The sequence below is a fragment of the Vulpes vulpes genome, chromosome 2 (assembly GCF_048418805.1).
Source record: "Vulpes vulpes isolate BD-2025 chromosome 2, VulVul3, whole genome shotgun sequence".
Taxonomy (NCBI): Eukaryota; Metazoa; Chordata; class Mammalia; order Carnivora; family Canidae; genus Vulpes; species Vulpes vulpes.
This window is the reverse complement of record NC_132781.1, coordinates 92,003,985-92,028,580: the sequence shown is the minus strand read 5'-3', so window position 1 is coordinate 92,028,580 and position 24,596 is coordinate 92,003,985. Positions and strand designations below refer to the sequence as shown.

General features: G+C 38.1%; 1 protein-coding gene across 4 annotated transcripts in view; it reads left to right on the top strand.

Moving 5' to 3' along the window:
* The window catches only part of MPP7 (MAGUK p55 scaffold protein 7), a 302,487-nt gene that overhangs the window by 53,875 nt on the left and 224,016 nt on the right, over positions 1 to 24,596 (top strand). For 2 of the 4 annotated variants that reach the window (XM_072749256.1, XM_072749258.1), the window contains exon 2: positions 9,739 to 9,864. The exons of the other annotated variants lie outside the window; for them this stretch is intronic. The gene's annotated coding sequence lies outside the window, so the exon portion shown is untranslated. The remainder of the gene's footprint in view (positions 1 to 9,738; positions 9,865 to 24,596) is intronic. 4 annotated transcript variants of the gene reach the window in all.

Below are 24,596 nucleotides of genomic sequence, written 5' to 3'. Positions count from 1 at the left end.
AGAAACATATTCAGAATTTAACCTGATTTAATATTTAGTTCAGTCCTGAGCTTTTGATATTTAATACAATATAAAGTAATAGAAAAAAAAAGATTTTAAATTTGATTTGCATGCTACAGAGATTCAGCTAAACTTTGTTCATTTGGCTAGCAATATTTTTTTTGTACCTGTAACTTAGATTCTGATATACAAAATTATAATAACATACTGATAATTCAGACTTGAGAACTAAATATTACATTCTTTTTACCCTATGCAGAATAGATTCTACCTTTAAAAATAGTATTTATAATATTAAAATTCATATGGTTCATATGGTTTTGTGATCAAGTTATTAAAATGTTTTGTCAGTGTGAATCATCTGGGTTAGTACAAATATGATAGAATTGTTAAAAGCTGCCTATAAATACATAACACCATTGCTGATTTTTAAAGTGTGGAGAAGTATTATATTAAAATAAGTTCGTTTCTCGTGTTAGAAATGAGCACATTTTGTAAAATAAAACCAAAAACATCTTGGTCACAACTGTTAACTACCAACCTGAGACAGATTTTATTCTTTTATACTTGTCTGGAACTTTTTGTATCACAAAAAGTTAACAGCTAATCTGATGAAGACTTATAAAGGTGTAAATATTCTGATATAGCCTCTTCTATGTCAAACATTTAAAATGGCCAGAACCTTTCATTGTAAATTTTAATAGAAGCCTACCTAGTGGTAAGGAAAAGTAATTAGCAAACCTGTTTTCTACATATTTACAGATTTCCTTGATGCTGAGACAGTGGTAGCGCAGATTTATTTTTTTCCTCTTTCTGATTAATCCCCTCCTCCAGTTTGGCCCAATTTCTTAGTATGCAGAGAAGTTAGAGTCCTTATCTTTTCTAGGTCCTTGTTCTTTTTTCTATTGATCTGGCTAACCATATGAGCTTTTTCAGCAACCTTTAAACTATAAAAAACCTATTTTCCCTGGTCCATTTTTAGCTGGCAGCTCTCCTTGACATTGTAGTACATTCCCCCTTGTCAGCTTATTATTTTCATTATATTAGTATTATTATTGCTAAAAATAGAAAAAATTAGTCTAATCTTTAAAGAGCTGCAAATGAGAAGAGGCTCTTTTTAGGAAACAGAGTACACTTGGAGCTATCTGGTAAGTGGAGGTTTCTGCTGGACAGGTATGTGACTTGGAAACTTTTCTGATCAGCGTATTCACTTTTTAATGTTTTCTCTCTCTTCTGATTTCAGATAGTCCCACATGTCTGTTGAGTTTTCACTGATAAGAGATGATTTTGCTGACTTGGAAAACAATCTTATCTGTTGCCTCTTAATGCTTTGTCTTCTAGACACATTTCTTGTATTTTTACCTATTACCTATTGAAGAAAACAATGACTGGTAGCAGATTGTCTGGAAAGTGGAAGACCTTAACAGGGAGACTGTATTTATGAGAATTGATGCTGCCTTCCTGGAATTTGACTCACGCTCAAATAATAACTGATGTATTAATCTTATGGAAAGCCTAATAAAATTCTGAGGTACTCTGGGGAGTTCCATTCTTTCTTCAGTCCCAACGTCCATCCTTCTGGATGAGGATGAGCCCTAATAGTGATTACAGTTTACACAGCAGGATGCCTGCTTCAGAATATTCTGAGTATGACATGCCTCAGTTTACTTGAGTTCCTGAAGGTAATGAGTAAAACCACAGAATAAAATCCAGATGCATAGATTCAGAATTTGGGAAGTGGAGTTAATTTTAAGATCATCCAATCTAAGTATGTTTATAGTTTGGTATAGCCTTTTGTAGCTTGGTTTTGTACTCTGCAAATCATAGGACTTTGATAAATTTTGGAGGACTACAAGCAAATATGAGTTAACTCACAAAATGTAGAGGTGAATTTTGAGAGTTCCAGAAAATTTGAGATGTACAGGCCTGTCTAAAATGTAGTTACTGTTCAAGTTGTCAGTACTTCTGGAATTGTGAAACCAAAACTGAAGATGCAGCTGGGAAACTAGCTTAGGAAAGTGTGGACCAGAAGGCCTGAAATAAAACAAATTACTAAGGCTTGAATAAAGAGGTGGTGGGAAGTAGAGTCTTCCTAAATCGTTGCAGATAGATTGGAATCAGAATACCTGTGTGTTAGAGTCCGTTCCATGTCCATATTGTGAGCAAAGCCATAACTCTGCAATAAAAATAGTGTCATTAATAACCCAAACCTTGGGATGCCTGGGTAGCTCAGTGGTTTGGCACCTGCCTTTGGCCCAGGGCGTGATCCTGGAGTACTGGGATCGAGTTGCATGTCGGGCTCCCTGAGATGAGCCTGCTTCTCCCTCTGCCTGTGTCTCTGCCTCTCTCTCTCTCTGTGTCTCTCATGAATAAATAAAATCTTAAAAAAAATAACCAGAACCTTTTCTCATTGTATTTCATTCAGATTGTTACATCCTCGTTTGATTATTTCTTAGGATAAACTCCTTCGAGTTTGATTGTTGGTTCAGTGGTATAATCACATGGAGAATTTTGATGTATTATCATGTGGTTTCTTTTTTTTTAATTAAACCCTATTCAAACCAACTTGATACTGGAAGTTTTCATTTTCAGATTCTCTACTTGTTAGAAATACATTTTTTAGACTTTAACACTGCATCTGAAATTGTGAAAGTTGCTTTTGTGAGCAGGACTCTAATTTTCCTCTTTAAAAGTGAAATTATGGCACCCTCTGCTGCTGCTAAGAGGAATTACTGGATAGTAATAAGCAAATTTGAATAAGCGAACGTGTAAATGTGTACTTTAGACCTTCTGGTTACTCACAATGGTTCTTTGTGTTCACACTGCTCAGCATTAGGCGGTATGATAGTAAACATGCAGTTACATACTATTAAACCCATATTTTGAAGCAAGTAGAGGAAAGAGTGAGCAAGTTATACATGACATAAAATAACGTGGTGCCTTCAGGGATCTGCAGGTAGTGTCAGAGGAACTTTGAGAGGGGTGTCTGTATGATTTTTGCAATGAAAGAAACTGCTATGGACAGAGGGTATCATTTTAGGGAGTTTCAGCTGTATCGTGATAGTGCTGTTGAGTCATCAGATAGTTCCCCTTAGAACAGTAATGCCATCACTTCAGTACAGTAGAAAGAGGATGCTGGAGGCAGCGTGCTGGAGGGTTTGAAGTGGGGTCAGAACAATTCCAGGACCTGTGCGTTTGCTGAGTAGGCTCCTCCCCCCTCCTTTCCCTCTTCCTCCTCCCCTACCCCTCCTCCTCCCCCCTCCTCCCTCTCATCCTCCTCCCCTTCTCCTTCCCTCATCCCTCTCCTCCCCCTCCTCCTCCTCCACTCAAAACCCTTTTATCACCCAAACTTCAAACCTACAGAAAAATAGACCAGTATGGTGAATACCCATGTTGCCTGCCTTTCAGCCAATAACTGGTGACCTTGTGCTGTGTGTGCTATCTCCCCCTCCCTCTGTCCACCCTCCTTCCTCTGTCTGTTGAAGGATTTTGGAGTAGGTTGCAGATCTCTATTCTTTCCATCCCTAAATACTTAAGCAAGTTAAAGACAGCAGGGGAGAGAGATGTTCAGGGAGATAAAATCAGGACAGCTTAGGATTTGGAGGTGAAAGATAGTGGATTCTGTTGTATCTAGTAAGAGATGCTGCTTGGTTTACAAGGACTAATTTGTGGTTATATAGTATTTTTCCTCCTCTCTTTTTGGGACTTTTGGGAGGTGGATATATGGCAAATGCTATTAAATTTTAAATAGAAACTTAGAAAATTTTTTCATCAGAAAAAAATTGAAATAGTAGACAGTGGGCAGTGTTCTTGGCTGAGGCAATGGTCCATGCTGGCTTCTCCATTGAAGAAAAAAAAAAAAAGCCATTATAGAGGAGATGGCCCACTTTCTCCCACAAGGAGGAAGACAAGTCAGGCCCTTGAGCCTTGTGAAGGCTCAAGTCAGTGGATGTTTGTGTGAGAAAGCAGGTGTGCAATGAGCACGGGTATGGTCCAACCCACGTGGGATGCAGAGAGTGATCAGGAGGTGAGCTGACTGGCACCAGCATAGGTGGTGGTGGGGAGAGTAGGAGCCAGAAATGCCAAAGGGCACAAGTCATAACCACCAGCCGTTTAATGTCTTTAGTTGGGGAATTTGCCTCCTTTACCTGTGGTCTAGTGTTTATGATCAGTGAGATTAGCAAGTCTTCCTCCTTTGGGCAGGACACCCGGGAATGGGATAAGGCATAGCATATCTTGTGTGACATTATCATAGCTAAAATTGGTAGAGATTCCAGTGTTCACACATTCATTCTTCATTCAGCGAATATTTACGGAGCCACCTATTGTGGCAAACCCTGTGCTAAGACAGTTGGAATTCAGCAGTGAGTGGTATAGATAAATGTCTTTGCCCCCTTGTGGCTGGTATATGACTAGGAAAGACTGAACCATTGACAAGACAAATGATGTATCCATCACAGGTTGTGATAAGCACCAAGAAACCTCAAGTGGCTGAGGGGCTGTGTGGAGATTTTAGGAAGGGAGACCGGGGACCCCACTAAAATGCCGTTTGGGGAAAGGCCTGTGTCATTTGAGTGGCATCCATGTGCACAGAGTGTGTTTTTGTCCTTTCTTGTGTGTGGGCCTGTCTTCTCCCAAGAATGTGTGAATAGGGAGTGACTGACTCTTGGCTTCCTTTTTTTTTCTTTTTTTTTTTACTCCTGCCTTCCATATGGTATCTCCTCTTTTCTGTCCCTGCACACCTTGGCGGTTTTTTGTTTGTTTTTGTGTTTCAGACTTTTCAGTCACATTCTTTTTTTTTAATAAATTTATTTTTTATTGGTGTTCAATTTGCCAACATATAGAATAACACCCAGTGCTCATCCCGTTAAGTGCCCCCCTCAGTGCCCGTCACCCAGTCACCCCCACCCCCCGCCCACCTCCCCTTCCACCACTCCTAAAGTTCCTTTCCCAGAGTTAGGAGTCTCTCATGGTCTGTCTCCCTTTCTGATATTTCCCACTCATTTTTTTCTCCTTTCCCCTTTATTCCCTTTCACTATTTTTTATATTCCCCAAATGAATGAGACCATATAATGTTTGTCCTTCTCCAATTGACTTATTTCACTCAGCATAATACCCTCCAGTTCCGTCCACAGCAAAGCAAATGGTGGGTACTTGTCATTTCTAATGGCTGAGGAATATTCCATTGTATACATAAACCACATCTTCTTTATCCATTCATCTGTCGATGGACACCGAGGCTCCTTCCACAGTTTGGCTATTGTGGACATTGCTGCTAGAAACATCGGGGTGCAGGTGTCCCGGCGTTTCATTGCATCTGTATCTTTGGGGTAAATCCCCAACAGTGCAATTGCTGGGTCACAGGGCAGATCTATTTTTAACTCTTTGAGGAACCTCCACCCAGTTTTCCAGAGTGGCTGCACCAGTTCACATTCCCACCAACAGTGCAAGAGGGTTCCCCTTTCTACACATCCTCTCCAATGTTTGTTGTTTCCTGTCTTGTTAATGTTCCCCATTCTCACTGGTGTGAGGTGGTATCTCATTGTGTTTTTGATTTGTATTTCCCTGATGGCAAGTGATGCAGAGCATTTTCTCATGTGCTTGTTGGCCATGTGTATGTCTTCCTCTGTGAGATTTCTGTTCATGTCTTTTGCCCATTTCATGATTGGATTGTTTGTTTCTTTGGTGTTGAGTTTAATAAGTTCTTTATAGATCTTGGAAACTAGCCCTTTATCTGATATGTCATTTGAAAATATCTTCTCCCATTCTGTAGGTTGTCTTTTAGTTTTGTTGACTGTATCCTTTGCTGTGCAAAAGCTTCTTATCTTGATGAAGTCCCAATAGTTCATTTTTGCTTTTGTTTCTTTTGCCTTCGTGGATGTATCTTGCAAGAAGTTACATGGCCAAGTTCAAAAAGGGTGTGGCCTGTGTTCTCCTCTAGGATTTTGATGGAATCTTATCTCACATTTAGATCTTTCATCCATGTTGAGTTTATCTTTGTGTATGGTGCAAGAGAGTGGTCTAGTTTCACTCTCAGTCACATTCTTCTAATCCTAAAATTTCTTCACCTAAATTAACCATAAAGTAAGTTTTCTCTCTATCACGTTGTATCTTTCCAGAGTGTGTGAGTACAAGACAGTGTGTCTGTGAATCCACTCAGAGCCTTTGCAGAATTCTGCGAAACACTCTTATGTAAACGTTTCCCATGGTTTTGAACAATGACTGGCATGGTACTTGTCTTGGCAACTTAATTTTTGTTCCATCTTCACAGGAAACTTTGGAAATGGTAACTTTTTCCCCTTTCCATTCATTTGTTTCACTCTGGAAATGAAAATAATCCATTTTGGAGTGGTGATATGCAAATTACAGATTGACAAAGTGTGGTCAGTAGATTCCAGGAACTAATATTAATGACGTTGAAGTATTGACATAGTTGGAGAAGCTAGCTTTAAAAGATATATGGCAATGAAATACTGTTAAAGGTACCCTTGGGTTATAATAGACTCCAAGTCTGAGAACAGATTCCCTTTTAGTTAATACAGTGTTCACTATTTTCTGTATAAGAATAGGTTCTTTAAGGGACTTACTCCCTTTTATTTTCACCTTTGGAAACCATTGTCATTGATGAGTATGTTATGAACATCCCCTCATATGCCAGAAAGTGAGAATTTCCTTTAAGCGTGTAAAGACAGACCACCATGGATGAAAACCTAACTTAGTAGAAAGTTGTTTGTATTATTCATGGCCAGTGCTTTTGATTTGCTTGTTTTCTTTCATCACTATGTGTGATAGCTTTAAAAAAACATGTATATAAATATGCATTAACAATCACTGTGTGTGACATTTAGTTTACCTCTTTAGTGCTGTCTCTAGTTAGAAAATAACAATTAGCTTTGATATTATAAATAATATTTAACAAACAAGAACTTATTTTTAGAAAGCTTGGTTTTTTTTTATAGCCATGTATTAGGGCCTGAGAAACTGACAAAACTAGACGATTTGCAGATTTCTGCATTGTCAAGTGAATAAACACATGAAATCATGTTTATAAATACCCAGATTCATTGCAGATGTTTTTAGTGGACTCTATTTTTAGGCACTACTGGGTTGAACCACGCAATATTAATTAGTACCTAGTAAATAGCAATATAAATACTTAGACTAAATGATTCCTATTATTTACGAAGTATACCATTGATTTTTGCAAATGGCTGGTATGTCAGGATGGGTTAGGTTGTGCTTTGGCAACAAACAATTCCAAGAATAAATGTTCATTTCTGGCTCATGCTCTCTGTCCATTGCACACTGGTGGGGTGCTCAGCTCCATGTCCTCTCTGTCAGGATTGTGCTGGTGGAGGTGCCATTCCCTTGAACATTGGACACCTTGGGAAAGAGATGTAAGATTCTCTTAAACGCGTCTTCCTGGGAGTGACAAACCTGATACATTCTTTTTATGGGTCAGGGCAAGTCGTAAGACCCAAACTTACTTCAAGGAGGTGGGGAAGTGCCGTTCTCTTCCCAGGTGCCTGGAAGAGGAGAAGGCACAGAAATATTGTGGGGTTGCACCACTGTCTAACCACAGTTTAAAATTTTTCCAAAGTAAATGAGTGTCATGAAATTTACTACATTATCTACTTTGGTGTAGCAGTTGGGTTGTCAGTTATAATTGATAGTAATCGTTAAAACCATTTACTGTACCCCTAATTTATAGTCTAATCCCCTGGTGTTAGTACCTGTTCCCAGAAAAGTGTGCATTTAACTACACCAATAATTTTTTCTTACAGATTTTATTTATTTGAGAGAGAGAGAGAGAGAGAGAAGGGAGCAAACGTGTGCACATGAGCATGAGCTGAGTAAGGGGCAGAGGGAGAAGCAGGCTCCTCGCTGAGCAGGGAGCCCGCACTGGGACTCCATCTCTGGACCCTGAGATTGTGACCTGAGCAGAAGGCAGACACTGCACCAGCTGAGCCACCCAGGTGTCCCTAATTACAACGGTGATTTATGTTTCAGTCTTGAGTTCCAAGACTGCCACGCGTGCTCTACAATGCAGGCTGGCTTGTATTTGCAAATGTTGCTTAAATCAGTTTGCTAGTTGATAGAAATAAGCTTTCCTATCTCTTATAATAATCTCGGGATTATTGGGCCACTATCCTGGCTACTGTTAATTTTTAAAAAATATTTTATTTATTCATTCATGAGAGAGACACAGAGAGACAGAGACACAGGCAGAGGGAGAAGCAGGCTCCATGCAGGGAGCCCGATGTGGGACTCGATCCCTCGTCCCCAGGATCACACCCTGGGCCGAAGACGGTGCTAAACTGCTGAGCCACCTGGGCTGCCCTTGGCTACTGTTTAATTTGTAGTAATTTCATTTCTTCCTTAGTCTGTCTTTAAGTGTCACACTCATTTTTTTAATTGTAAAGTGTGTAACATAGAATTTACCATAGTGGCCACTGTTAAGCATTCAGTTCAGTAGTATTAAGTATATTCATACTGTTGTGTAACAGATCTCCAGAACTTTTTTTTAATATGGCAAAACTGAAACTCTGAATACATCAAACAACTCCCCCGTTTCTCCTGCCCTCCTCACCCTTGGCAACCACCATTCTATTTTCTGTTTCTGTGAGTTTGGCTACTTTTGATACCTTATAAAAATACAGCTACACAGTAGTTTTCTTTTTCTGACTGGCTTATTTCACTTAGTGTAATATTCTCAAGTTTCACTCATGTTATAGCATGTGACAGGATCTCCTCCTTTTTTTTTTTAAGGTGAATGATATTCCATTGTGTGTGTGTGTCTGTGTGTGTGTATAAACCACATTTTGTTTATTCATCTATTGATGGACATTTGATTTGCTTTAACCTCTTGGCTATTGTGAATAATGCTGCAATGAATGTGAATTTGCAAATATCTCTTTGAGCTCCTACTTTCAATTCTTTTGGGTATATAAGCCAAGGTGGAATTGTTCTGGGTCACATGGCAATTCCATTTTTAATTTTCGAGGAACTTTCATACTGTTTTCCATAGTGGCTGGACCACTGTAGATTCTCACCAACAGGGCACAAAGTTCCAATTTCTTTACATTATTGCCAGCAGTTGTTATTTTTTGTGTTTTGTTTTGTTTTTAGATAGTGGCTATAAGGTGATACTTCTTTGTAATTTTATTTGTACTTTCTTTAATGATTAATGATCTTGAACGTCTTTTCATGTGCTCATTGGAGAAATGTCTGTTCAAGTTCTTTGCTCATGTATTTTTGTTGAGTTGTAGGAGCTCTTTACATATTCTGGATATTAACCCCTTATCAGATATATGATATGCAAATGCAAATAATTTCTTCCATTCTGTAGGTTGTCTTTTCACTCTGTTGATTGCTTACTTTGTTTCCCAGAAGTTTTCAAAGATTTTATGTAGTCCTGTTTATTTTTATTTGTTGACTCTGCTTTTGGTTTCATATCCAAGAAATCATTCCCAAATTCAGTGTCTTGAAGCTTACATGTGAGCAGGGAAACCTGTTTTCTTGTTAAGAGTTTTACAGGTCTTATTTCATGTTAATTTTTGTATACAGTATATGGTAAGGATCCAACATAATTCTTTTGCATGTGAATATTCAGTTTTGCCAACACCACTTGTTGAGGTGATTGTCCTTTCCCTATTGAGTAGTTCTGGCACCTTGGTTGAAGATCATTCATCCTGAGAGTGTTTTTTTTTTTTTTTCTTTTTTTTAAATTTCTGATAGTCACACAGAGAGAGAGAGAGAGAAAGAGAAGCAGAGACACAGGCAGAGGGAGAAGCAGGCTCCATGCACCAGGAGCCCGACGTGGGATTCGATCCCGGGTCTCCAGGATTGCGCCCTGGGCCAAAGGCAGGTGCCAAACCGCTGCGCCACCCAGGGATCCCCCTGAGAGTGTTTTTGAGATTATATGCCAGAGAGTATTTTTCCTGGGTTCTCTATTCTGTTTCCTTGGTCTGTATGTCTGTCTTTATGCCAGTCTATCTGTGTTTTGATTACTGAAGCTTCATAATATGTTTTGATATCAGGAACTGTGAAGTCTCAAACTTTTTTCTTCTTTTTCAATATTGTTTTGGGTTTTCAGAGTTTCTTGAGATCCCATTTTAGGGCAGTTTTTCTGTTTCTGCCAAAAATAGGATTTTTGATAAGAGTTATAATGAATCTGTTGATTGCTTTGGGTGCAATGGACATTTTAACAATTTTATTTGCATGTTTAATTTTTTTCAGCAGTGTTTTGTAGTTTTTCACTCTATAGGTCTTTTACTTTGTTAGTTGAGTTTATTCTTAAGTCTCTTATTCTTTTTGACACTTTGTCAATGCAGTTGTTTTCTTATTGTCCTTTTGTTTGTGGTTTGTGTTTGAAAACTCAGTTATTTTATTTTGTGGTGATTTTGTATCCTGCAAGTTTGCTGAATTTGTTTAGTAGTCTAATAATTTGGGTGTGTGTGTGTATGTGTAATCTTTTGGGTTTTGTGCATATAAGATCATGTAGTGTCACCTGTGAGCAGAGATAACTTTCCTCCTTCTTTCCTAATTTATTTCTTGCCAAATTGCAAAGAAATTTTTACTTCTAGTTCTCTCTTGAATAGTGGTAGTGAGGGTGAGCATCAATACTTTGTTCATCTTCGAGGAAAAGCTTTCAGTCTTTTAGCGTGGAGTATGATGTTAGCTGTGAACTTTTTATATATGGCCTTTATATATTGAGGTAGTTTCCTTCTATTGCTAGTTTATTGCTTTAATTGTGAAAGGTATTTAATTAGTCAAATAGATTGAGATGATCATGTGGTTTTGTTCTTCATTCAGATAATATGATATATCACATTTTGTATGTTGAACCATCCTTACATCCTTAGGATAAATCCAACTTGGTAATGGTGTGTAATCCTTTAAATGTGCCATTCAACTCAGTTTGCTAGTATTTTAAAAGGATTTTAAAATTACTGTTCTTCAGGCATATAGTTTTCTTGTAGTGTCTTGTTTGGCTTTGCTATCAGAGTAATGTTGGCCTCAGAATGAGCTTGGAAGTATTCCTTGCTATTCAAATTTGGGGAAGAATTTGATGAGTTTTGGTGTTAATTCTGTACATGGTTAGTAGAATGCTCTCATGAAGTCATGTGGCCCTGGGCTTTAATATGCTTGAGGTTTTTGATTAATGTTTCAATATCCTTATTGAATATTGGTCTGTTCAGATTTTAAATTTAAGCCATTGACTTTGTAGGTTGTTTATTTCTAGGGATTTATCCATTCTACGTTATCAAACTTGTTGGTGTATAGTTGTTAAGAGTCTATTATGGTCCTTTTAATTTCTGTGACATCAGTTGTTATGTCTCCTTTTTCATTTCTGATTTTAGTTATTTGAGTCATCTTTTATTCTTAGCCTAGCTAAGGGTTTATTAATTTTGTTGATCTTTTGAAAACAACTTTTGTTTCATTAATTTTTTTCTGTTATATCTTTGCTCTGATAATTTCCTTTCTTTGCTAACATTGTTCTTTTTGTAGTTCCTTGAGTTATAAAGTTGGGTTACTGATTTTAGATTTCTCTCTCTCTCTCTCTCTCTTTTTTTAAAATGTAAGTGTTTATAGCTATAAACCTCACTCTTAGCACTGCTTTCATTATATAAGATTTGATACATTGTGTTTTCATTTTTATTTGCCTGAAGATATTTTCTAATTTCCCTTGTGATTTATTCTTTGGCTCACTGGTTGTTTAAATCTGTGTTGCTTAATTTCCACATATTTGTGGATTTTTATTTTTCCTTCTGTTTTTCATTTCTGGTTTCATTCCATTGAGGTCAGAAAAGATACTTGGTGTGAGTTCAGACTTCTTAAATTTGTTAAGACTTGTTTTGTGGTCTAACATGTGGTCTGTCCTGGAAAATGTTCTGTGTGTGCTTGAGAAAAATGTGCATTTTCTTGTTGCATAGAGTCCTCCATGTATGATTGTTTGGTGCATTTAGTCTACAGTATTGTTCAAGTCCTCTGTTATCTCATTGATTTTTGTTTGGTGGTTCTTTCTTTTGAATGAATGACATTGAAGTCTTCTCTTACTGTGTTGATGTCAGTGTTTGCTTCAAAAATTTAGGAGTTCTGATGTCAGGTGTATACATATTTATAATTGTCAAAGCTTCTTGGTGAGTTGACCCTTTTATCATTATATAATGTCCTATTTTGTGTTTTGTTAGTTTTTGACTTCATCTCTTTTGTCTATTAGTAAGGCCACCCTTCTCTCTTTTGGTTAACATTTTCATGGGATATCTTTTTTCCATCTTTTCATTTTCAGCTTATGTGTATCCTTAGATCTAAAGTTTGTCTCTAGTAGACAGCATGTGGTTGGTCTTTTTTTTTGTATATTTTTTTATTGGAGTTTGATTTGCCTATATATATATAATATATATATATATGTAATATATATATATTATATTATATATATCATAACACCCAATGCTCATGCCATCAAGTGTCCCCCTTAGTGCCTGTCACCTACTAATCCCACCCTCCTGCCCACCTGCCTTTTTACCACCCCTTGTTCGTTTCCCAGAGTTAGGTGTCTCCCATGTCCTGTCACCCTCACTGATATTTCCCACTCATTTTCTCTCCTTTCCCCTTTATTCCCTTTCACTATTTTTTATATTCCCCGAATGAATGAGACTTGTTTGTTAAAATCCATTCAGCCACTCTGTCTTTTGATTAGGGAGTTTAATCCATTTACATTTAAAGTAATTACTGATAGTGATGCCTGGGTGGCTCAGCGGTTGAGCATCTGCCTTTGGCTCAGGGCATGATCCTGGAGTTCTGGGATCGAGTCCCACATCAGGCTCCCTGCGAGGAGTCTGCTTCTCCCTCTGCCTATGTCTCTGCCTCTCTGTGTCTCTCCTGAATAAATAAAATCTTCAAGAAAAAGTAATTACCGATAAGGAGGGTATTTTATTCCCATTTTCTTAATTGTTTTCTGTATGTCTTGTAAGTTTTTTGTCCCTCTTTTCTTTTACTAATGCCTTTTCTTTGTGTTTTAGTGAGTTTTTTTTGGACACATGCCCTTTTAATTAGCTTTTGTGTATTTTCTACAGGTTTTTTTTTTTTTTTTTGTGGTTTCTCTGGGTATTACATAAAATATCTCCATGATTTAAGTTTATTTTAACCTGATGGCTTTAGTTGCATACAAAAACTCTACTCCTTTATGTCTGTCCCTCCACCTTCCCTGCTTTGTTAGTGATGTCACAAATTGTGCCTTTTCATATTGTGTGTCTGTTAACATAGATTTATACTTTAATGCTTTTTCCTTTTAAATCCTATAAAAGAATGAAAAATGATTTATGCACCAACATTAGGGTTCTGTTTTTGGCCTAAGTATTTACTGGAGAGCTTTATATTTTCTATGGTTTTGTGTTGTCTAGGGTCCTTTGTTTCATCTCCAAGGGCAATCCTTTAGTATTTTTTGTGTGGCATGTCCAGTGGTGATTGACTCCATCAGCTTTTATCTGGCTGGGAAAGTCTTAATGTCTTCATCTTTAAAGGATGACTTTACAGATACAGTGTTCTTGGTAGTTCTTTTCTTTCAGCATATTGAATATACCATACTGCTGCCCTCTGACCTGCAAAATTTCTGCAGAGACATTGGCTTTGAATCAACAGAGGTTCTCATTTACACGAGGAGTCCATTTTCTCATGCTACATTCAAGATTGCTTTTTTCCTGTAACTTTTCAGTTTAGTATATGTGGTGCTGAAGTGAGCACAGCTTTTCAGTTTCATTATAATGTGTTTCAGTATTGGTCTCTTTGCATTTACCCTAATTGGAGTTCATTCAGCTTCTTGAATTTATATATCCATTTTTTTTTGCCTCAAATTTGGAAAAATTTCAGCCACTATTTCTTTAAATAGGCTCTCTATCTCTTTCCTACTTCTCCTGGTTCTCCCATAATGCATAGATAGACTTTTTGTAGTGTCCTGTATAGCCCATAGACTCTCTTTACTTTCCATCATTCCTTTTTTTTTTCATTCCTGTGACTCAGTAATTTCACATGATGTTTTCTAGTTTGCTGATTCTTCTGCTTGATCAAATCTGATGTTGAATCTGTTTAGTGCATTTTTCAGTTTAATCATTGTATTCTTTAGCTACAAAGTTTATTTACCTTTTTTAAAAAGTGTTTTTGTGTCAATATTCTTATTTTGTTCATGCATTATTTCCCTGATTTCATTTAGGTATCTTTTGTGTTGTCTTTTAGCATCTTTAGTAGAGCATCTTTAGAATGATTATTTTAAATTACTTCTCAAGTAATTCATAGATCTTCCATTTCTTTAGGGTTGGTTATGGTGCTTTATTTTGCTCGTTTGATGGAACCATCTTTAACTGTTTCCCTTTGGGCCTTTTGATCTTTTGAGATTAGGGCATTTGAAAAGACAATGATCTCTTTTAGTGTGTTATTTTTTTTTTAAGTTTTTGTTTATTGATTCATAAGAGACAGAGAGAGAGAGAGAGAGAGAGAGAGAGGGGCAGAGCCATAGGCAGGGGGAGAAGCAGGTTCCTGCGGGCATCCTGATGTGGAACTCCATCCCAGGACCCCGGGATTGCGACCTGAGCCAAAGGCAGATGTTCAACCACTGAGCCACCCAGGTGCCCCTCTTCTAGTCTTAGTGGACTAGCTTCACAGAGTATAAGATCTTCACTAATCAGCCTGACTAGAGATCCTGTGGACCTTCCCAACTTTTTCTGGAGATGCATATTTTCTGGGCTTGTGTGTATAATTTCTGGGGCTTACTTTTCTGCTCAGGATTTCATAAGCTCTTCCTTTCTTTGGCATCCATGTGTGACAGTGCAGTCTCCTTGATCTTATACGGCCCAGACTTTCTTCTCAGCAGCCTCCAATGTGGCATCCAAATTATACTGCCTTCCTTTTAGCCTTTTTAGGACCCAAACCAGTCCTTTGGGCTAAATTCATTGAATACAAGTTCCTCTTTTCTCTTTCCTTCCCTGAGGGAGAAGCTGGGTATTGGTTGTTTTTTTTCTTGGTTGTGCTTCATTGCAAGAGGGAAGAGGATTAAGGTAGGAAAAAAGCAATGAACTCTCTTTGCTTCGGTGTGGTTCTTTTTGGCCTTTACTCACCTAGGTGATGCAAACACTAACTGGTTTCTAGAGTTCTCTGAGGCAATTAGGTCTTTAGATTGTTGTTAAGTTTCTCCCAAGGGAACAAGGACCTGAGGTTTTTCTGTTCCACCATCTTCCTGATGTCAATCTCTGTACACATTTGGTTTTTAACTCTAGTCACTGTGAGGAGATTTTACTTTTGTCACCATGTCTGTATAGATAGTCACAACTGTGTTACTATTAAAGGCTTTATTGCTAAAGGGATATATTTTTTGTAACATAATTTGATGTTAAATGTAGCTTTTTATTTATTTATCTTTTTATTTTTAAGGATTTTATTTATTTATTTATTCATAGAGACACACACAGAGAGAGAGAGAGAGAGAGAGAGAGAGGCAGAGATACAGGTAGAGGGAGAAGAAGGCTCCACGCAGGGAGCCTGACATGGGACTCGATCCCAGGTCTCCAGGATCATGACCCCAGCCAAAGGTGGCACTAAACCACTGGGCCACTGGGGCTGCCCTAATGTAGCTTTTTAATAAACCTAGGTTTATTCTGTTTTAGGGCATATTTATATATATGTATATAATTATTATTTTTTAAAGATTTTGAGAGAGAGTGTATGCATGATTGGGGCAGGGGGAAGGCAGAGAGGGAAAAGTAGACTCCCTGCTGAGCAGGGAGCCTGATGCAGGGCTTGATCCCAGGACCCTGAGATTATGACCTGAGCCGGAGGTAGATCCTTAACGGATTGAGCTACCCTAGGCCCCGCTGTGCATGTTAATTTGAATAAGAAGTGATACATAGTTTTAATAAGGCTTGTGTTGTTGGCTGATTTACTTTTATGCTTTTCACGAAATTTTGAATTTACTAACTGAATTCTAGTCAGTGCTTTGCAGACATTTTGTGAATAAGAAAGATTGAACAGTGTCTGAATCAGGTTCTTGAGCTCCTAACATAGTCTGTTATTTACTGTATAGAACATAGAGAAACAATATACTTAGCTACCTTGCAAGATGTGACACTAGTTTTCTGGAAATATCTGTGGCTACAAATAGGGCATGAACTTGTAGATGTAATGTAGCCCAAGTGCTCAAAACCAATGAATTGAAGGCTGGGCATATTGTATTCTGAACCTACCTGAGGTAGATACAGACGTAAAAACCTTTGCAAATCCCAGCACACCATGGAAAACAAAGCAGCTCTGCATCATGATTGCCCATGATTGCACATGGTGGGTAGGTGGGTGAGTGCTGGCTGGCCACCACGGGCACAGCAAACCGCACATGGGGACAGAACAGAGGAGCAGAAATGTCCATGAGTGTGCAGAGGTGGAAGGTAAGGGTGTGCAAATGTGGGCACCACAGGTGTGAGTGCTCCCGGCCCCCTCGGGGCTGCTGCTAGTACAGCATCGGGCAGGGTCTTCCCTGTGCCAAAGGGTGGGGACATGGTTTCCCTAGTGTGATCCTATGAGCACGGGAAAAGATGTTCAACTTAAGACTTTCAAAAGGTAGTTTCCCAAGAAGTGTGCTACCTCACACTGGGGTTCTATAAGGTCACTTTGGAAACCTCTGGAAACTCATTGAAAAATCAATGAGAACATTAAAAAAAAAAAAAGGTCAGTCAGAAAAGGCATGACATCAGGGGACTGGAAAGCAAGATGTGGAGGATCTGGACATGAAATGGGCACTTCTCTTATTTATATATAGCATAAAATAAAACAAGGATATTAAAGGAAAGGTTGTTGGAAGGGAGGGGAGCTAATATTTGGGCATTTGTTTCCAGTGCTTTAGATAGATTTCATTTAATCTATCTAAACCATTACTAAAAGTGAGTCATAGATAGTGTTTCCCTTTGAGAGCTGAGAGGACTCAATGGAAAAGGTTAAATAAGAGAGTTAAGGGGCAGCATTGTGTAGTGTGATTGGTAGTACAGGCAAGAGATCCATACATCCTGTCACTCCTCCTTTGAAACTGTGCTTAAGGTAAGTTGCTTGAAATTTAGTTTCCTTGGGGCACCTGGGTGGCTCAGTTGGTTAAGCATCTGCCTCCTGCTTGGTTAAGGTCATGTTCCCAGGGTCCTGGGATTGAACCCCTTGTTGGGCTCCCTGCTCAGTGGGGAGCCTGCTTCTTTGTCTCCCTCTGCCCCCCCCTCCTTGTCCTGCACTCTGTCTCAAATAAATAAATAAAATCTTAAAAAAATTTCAGTTTCCTCATCTGTAAAATGATCAGACTACTTACATTATAGGATCATTGTAAGAATTAAATGAGACAATGCATGTTGAGTTTTTAAGCTAACCTCTGGAAAAGTGTATGCACTCAATGTTACATGCCACACACACATAGGTGTGTGTATGTATATATTTACATGTTTGTGTTTACATATTTATACTTCATCACATGCACACACATATACATATAAAACTTAAATTGGTACCTTACTGGTTTCCCAAGGTCTCATACCTTGTAAGTTGTGCATGTGGCACATGGTAGAATGAGGAGACTGGTCTCTCACCAAAGTCTGTATTCTTTTCATTATAGAGCTTCTAAAAGTTTGCTAGATCGGAGGAAATGAGAAGTAGAGTGATGAAAATGAGGTTGAAGAGTGTTAATAAAACTGTTGTCTGCTGATTGGCTGCTCTAGGTTAGGTGCTTTACTTATGTCATTGCATTTAATCTCATTTCATTAAATAGCCTGGCCAAGACCAGGGAGTCAGTATGGCAGAGCTGGTCTGTCTCATTTCAAAATCCGTGCTCTCCTCATTAGGGAGGGCTGTCTCCCCATAAGTAAACTAATATGGTTACTCTGACCTTGACAAGGAAGGGAGCTCTTGGTCAAGGAAAGGAGCTCAAGGTCCCTGACCTTGACAAGGAAGGGGAGCTCAAGGAGGGATTGCATTGGTCACAGAGAGAAGTACTTCAGAATAAGGTTCATTACAGATTTTAAGGACACCTGATGACATGGGTTCCATCTATAGGAAACCTTGTGGGGGGACAAAAGCCCAAGAAAAATAGAAAATGATGTTGATGTATCTTAATTATCAAAGATGATTACAAGATTGGTTTGTCCAAGAGAGAGGGCTTAAGGGAATGCTGATGGAATGCTGGGATGGATCTGGAATTGAGAATTGGTCAAGAAAAATAGGAAGTTACCATTCCCTCCTGCCTCCAACAATTAGAAAAGAATGCCAAAATACAGGGGAGAAAAGAGTGAGTCATTGATGGTTAATCGTATAATCTTGAAGACTATCTAAGATTTTTTTATGGCAGGTGGTGTAACATAAGTAGAATGAAAAGAAAGTCCTCATCAGAAAAGAAGTATCCCTCTGTGAGAGGTCGGGAACATGCGCAGCACTGAAAATGCTGGTGGTTTTACTTGAGGACGGTGTGAGGGAAAACACGGGGGTCATGATGCACTGATTTGCTGTAGATGGTTTGCATAGTCTGGAATGAGGTCATTGCTTGTGAGTGTCAGTTCATTCATCACACCAATGCTTCCAGATGGGGTAGGCAGTGGGATGGGAACTGAGTGAGCAAGTGTGACAGTGTGTGACTTCTCACCCAGAACCCTGACCAGATGCAGCCCTGACCTGTATGGTTCATTCCCCCTTTGGGCAAGTGGGCCAGGGCTCCTTGCTGGCATCCCTACAGCTTTAGAGCTGTGGTATTTTAATCTGGGGATTCTAAAGCAGTATTTCTCCTCTTTTAGGTCTTCATAGTTTTATAGGATGTTTTTCAATGGGATTCTATTTTTTTTTTCTCTTGCTTTGGCATTTTCCTTTCCATTTGTGGGAAGGATATAATATGATTTGTGTGTTATGTAATAATTGAACCCTCTTGAGTTTGTGAAATGTGTGGGGTCTTTTTAATCTTTCATAATTTTTCCCTTTTCCTTGACAGCTAGGGTTTTTTGTGTTCAGCTGTAATAAAGCATATTTTCTTACATATGGTACCCTAATATATTGCCAGTTTTAAGTTTTAATTTTCTGTGTGTACTGACAGATTATAAGATTCTTGGAATAGACAAGATTCAAATGTGATTTTGAAATATGATTAGGAACGGCATAGTTTAAAAATATCTGTTGTTTTACATATATTTCTGCATTAAACACTGGAAGTTTTTAAAAACTATTTTCCTTTGAAAATTTAAATATCTTTTAGATATTTAAGTCTCTAGCAGATAGGGTGTCATGGCATAGAATAGTGGTCAGCAAACTTGGCCTTCTCTCAGTGTCTGTAAATAAAATACAGGGACAAAGTCATACCAAACTCTTACATGTGTTGTCTGTCTTGAGACAGAGACCATATAGACCACAAAGGCTACAATACTTACTGTCTGCCTTTTGTAGGAAATGTTTGCTTATCGCTGGTATAGAGTAGTAGTTCTCAAGTTTTAGGGTCTCTGGACATTTTACATGCTTAAATATTACCAAAGACTCCAAAGAATTTCATTTGTGTGCATTATACAATGTTTGCCATACTGGAAATTAAAACTGAGTAATGAAAAAATTATTTCAGTTCATTTAAAAATAATATGTTAGGGGCGCCTGGCTGGCTCAGTCAGTAGAGCCTGTGACTCTTGACCTCAGGGTTGTGAGTTTGGACCCCACTGTGGGGGTAGAGATTATTTAAAAATAACAATGTTAAAACTTGTTACACATTAACATAAATGAATCTTTTCTTTTCTTTCTTTCTTTCTTTCTTTCTTTCTTTCTTTCTAAGAAAGATGGATTTCAAGAGAGCTATGGGGGAGAGGGGCAGAGGGAGAGAGAGATTCCTTTTTTTTTTTTTTTTTTTTTTTGAGAGATTCCTAATTAGGCTCCATAGCACAGAGCCCAGGAGGGGGCCTTGAGATCCTGGCCTGAGTGGTAATCAGGAGTTGGATGTTTAACTGACCCAGCTGCCCTGTAAATAACATTTCTATGAAAAATAACTTGTTTCCTAAGACAAAAAAAATTTAGTAAATTGGAATTTCTCTAGTGCCTGGATTAACAGACCTTCATTTCCATATCTCTATACTTTGAATTTGTTGCTATATGTTTCAGTTGAAGGGTATGAAGAAAATCACACAGATCTGTAGATGAAAAAAGGATGAGTAGCCTGGATGAACAGGATGATAGCCTGTTCAGTGAATTGTGAAGATTCATTGATACAACCTCAGAACTTGTGTGGTTGTTTATTAAAGGGAGTTGCCATGTGGAATCTGAAAATAGATCAATAAACTTATCATACTGGATCTTTGAAATCCATTGCTCTGTCTTGCACTTTGAATGAATCTTTTATTCATTTTTGGTTTTCTAATATCATATATTGATATTTGAAAAAAATATTGGTTCACAATCCACATGTAGACACTATTTAAGAAATGACATTGGTTAATATTGCCCCTGATCTCAGAAGAAGCTTTGGGTATTGGGTACCTACTGGAACTACGCAAGATGGGGGCTGGGTTCTAGTGTGTTTGCGTTTGTCTGTCTGTACCTTGCAAAGTGAGGACAAGGCAGCCTCTAGAGGACCCATGTTTTATACAATTCTATTTTTTTGCCTGAAAGCTTATTTTTTTTTATCACTAACAATACATATTGTCATTTTTTTTCAAAGTCCCAGACTCACTTCATTCATTTTCAGGAAAATATTTACCAAATACTCCATCCTGATTAAGGTGAATAGCTGAATAGCTTGTCTTTCAGTTATTCTTTTAAGTAAAAGTAGTTTTCCATGAAAAAAGAAAACTACATTGATTTACAGAAACCATCACATAGGTGTTTTTCTTTGAAACAGACAAGACTTTATTTATGGCAGTAGTGCGTTGTGTGTACTTCTCATTTCATCATACAGAATATTAAAAAGATGGATACTGAAGAGGCAGCTAATTAGTAATTTGATTAAGTACTTTTAACTTCATTAAGAACATTCTAGAGTGAACATTTTTTTCTCTTTCTCCTCCTCTGTCTTCTTTCTTTTTTTTTTAATGAGAGTGCTTGGCACTGAAGAGTACAAGGATGAATAATTTCAATTTTGTACTCATGATTTTTCCCACCATTACTTTCCACCATCAGTGCAGATGTCAACACAGTACAAAAAGCAAATGGCATCTCGATATTTTTGTGGAAATAATTTGATCTAATGAAGTCCTCTGAGAGGGTCTTGGAGACTATTGGGGACTCTGCAGACCACACTGAGAGAACTGCTGGTATAAATGGTGTAAATACCATTTTATATAAGCAGATTTATGCCACTTACTACTTGTTGCCTCCTTTATTGTCTTACAGTTATAATTTATGAAGTTTTGAATAATGTTAACAGATGTAGTTTGCTGCTTGCATTGGCTAATATATAATGTTTCAGATCAAGCTTTCAAAAAAATTTTTTTAAACTTGACTGTTTTATTTTTATTGCTCTATCAGATTTTGAAAGTGTAACTTAGAATAATTGTAACTGGTGAAGTAACCTGCAGTTGAATTACTGGATACAGTTGTCATTTCAGTCTCCTGAAATGGTAGCATATTAATGGGATTTTTAAATACCGTAAGTTAATTGAAAGTTTTCATGCTTGAGGCACCTGGTTGGCTTAGTTGGTTAAGTGCCCAACTCTTGATTTCAGCTCAAGTCATGATCCTGGGGTGGTGAGAGTGAGACCCGAGTTGGGCTCTGTGCTCAGCATGGAGTCTCCTTGACATTCTCTCCCTCTCCCTCTGCACCTCCCCCTGCTCACCCTCTCTCCCCCTCTGTAAAATAAATACATAAATAAAATTTTAAAAAGTTTTCATGTTCTTGAATACTCTGCTAAATTGAGAGGAAATGTATGTGGAAATGAGGTCCAGTATTTGATTTCTTGTTCATCTACCTAAACTTTGTGGGTATGTGTAGTATTGTGGTTTATGGGAAGAAAGATATATTTGGTTTTGCCTCTCATTTTTGGCACAGAGTTCTTTTTTTAAGATTTTATTTATTTATTCATGAGAGACACACAGAGAGGCAGAGGGAGAAGCAGGCTCCATGAAGGGAGCCCAATGTGGGACTTGATCCTGGGTCTCCAGGATCACACCCTGGGATGAAGGTAGCGCTAAACCACTGAGCCACCAGAGCTGCCTGGCACAGAGTTCTTAAAACTCTAGGTGATAATAGTGATAAAGGTATCTTGTTAACTGATAATGTGTGTCCCCTCTCAGCCACACCTGAGATTATGGTAATGCAGTGCCTTTTGTAAAGCTCTGGAGCATGAAGGCTGGTTGCCAATGGACCAACCTAGATTGGAGTGTTGGCACTTGGCAACCCTCCCTCTGGAGATGTGAGAGGGGCTAGAAGCAGCATCAGTCACCAGTGGCCAGTGATTTGATCAGTTGTGCTTATGTAATGAAGTCTCCATAGAACCCTGAGAGGACAGAGTTCAGAGTGCTTCTGGGTTGGTGAATGGGCAGAGGTTCAGGGAAAGGGGTGGGGTGGGGAGAGTTGTGTTCCTGGAGAGGGAGAGGACATGGAAGCTCTGTGTTCTTCCCACATATATGTCATGTGCATCTCCTCTGTCTGGCTGGTCTGAGTTGTATCCTTTTATAATAAACAGGTAATCTACTCAGTGAATGTTTTCCTGAGTTCTTGGAGAAGGTCTGGCAAATTAATAAAGCCAAGCAGGGGTTCATGAGAACCTCTGATTGGTAGTTAATGGATCAGAAGCACAGGTGAGATAGCCTGAACTTGTGATTGACATGGGGGTGGGGACAGTCTTGTGGGACCTTGCCCTGGACCTGTGGGATCTGATGCGATCTCTAGATAGATTGTGCCAGAATTGAATTGAATTTGTAGGACACTCAGCTCATGTTGCAGAATTGGTTGATATGCGGAAGAGCTCAGTTGGTGTCAGAAGTGAAGTGGTGTTCTAGTGAAGTATTGAAAGGGAGAGGAGGCACACAGGAGGAGTGTGTATTTAACATTTATGAGTGCATATAAATGAAATTTTTGCAGATGACTGTTTCTCTGGGTGCAATCAGATAATTTTTGCTTTCCTGGAAACGCCAAAAACACTGGAGTTTTCTGTGACAAACACTTGCACTTCTGTGGTTGACCATTAGATGTCATGAGTGCCACGGAAGCCCTCAGGGTTACCCAAGGCCAGTAGAAATTGAACATTGTTAGCTCCTAGACCTTCACATAGTTCACTGTTTCCACATGATCGATGCCAGAAGAACCTGATACTGTGTGATATATAGAAGCAAGGTACAACTGGAATAATGAAATTTCAAAAATAAGCCTTTTTAAAGGAGGGTTGTAATAGTTCTATTGGGTATTGTAAATGTTTCAGGTGCACTTGATACCGCTGTTGGGTTCCTGGCGTTTGGATCTCTCTTTTTTATGGAAAGATGGATTGAACTTCAATTTAAGAATATTCGGTAATCCCTCTCAGGACATACTGTAACACCTGGTATTTTTGTGTTGTAGTAAATCAATTCCATACAACAGTCAGTAATAATTATAGCTGGGTTCTGACAAATTCCAAAGTATTTTCAATAAATTTTGCCAAAGAAAATAACATGATTACTACAAAAATTTAGCTCAGTTTGAAAGTTAAACTCGGCGACTCTGCTTTGTTCCACAAAATAGTAAGCATTTTTACTGGTTGGGATTTTATCAAACCACTTACTTTTTATTAATATGCTTATATATGTTGTGAGAAGATAATTACTTTGTAGCGTATATTTCTTAAGTAACATGACTTTGGAAAAATTTAACCTTGGGTGTTTGTCATAAAATAAAAAGCGAGAAATGCTGAGGCTTTTTTGTAAGTGGCTTTGTATGTACTGCAGCAGTACCAACTCAGAAGGATGTTTTGCTATGGAAATGTAAGCTTGTCTTAGTAGATATAGAATGTTTGATATAAGATCACTTATATGTTTGTGGTTTACCAAAGTATTCTAAGTTCTTTAAGGCGTGCAGAAAGGAGTAGTTTGCATGGTATAAACTGTATTGTATGTGTATTTCTATTAAGCAGTCGGTACTATTTAAATTATGACTTATGGCATAAAGAGCTTAAATTATCTATGTAACATACATACATATGATAACTCTCTACCCACATGCATTTACATAATTGCCCTAATGGTAGAAATGTGTGTGCATACACTTCACAAATTTCAACCATTTCCTCCCCTTTTCTCAGCACAACCAAAGTCTTATTGAGTGCATTCTTTAAATCACGTATGGTCTGTTTCTTACTTTCTTTGTGTTCAAATTAGGGAGCACTTTTATGTAGTTGAATTTTAATCCTGATTGTTATAATAATTTATGACAGCAAAGTAGAGTTGCCTCTTAAAATTATCGGGGAAAACAGCCTCAGAAATGGGCATTGATGAAACTTGGTCTTTCTCAGTTATTTAAAAATAAGCTCCATGATTTATAGTTTATTTGGCATTTAAAATAATTGCCCTCACATTTTTAATTATTAGTCCTGTCTGTATGGGTACGTGTGCATATTTTAACCTTGTCAACCTTTGTACTATGAAACAAA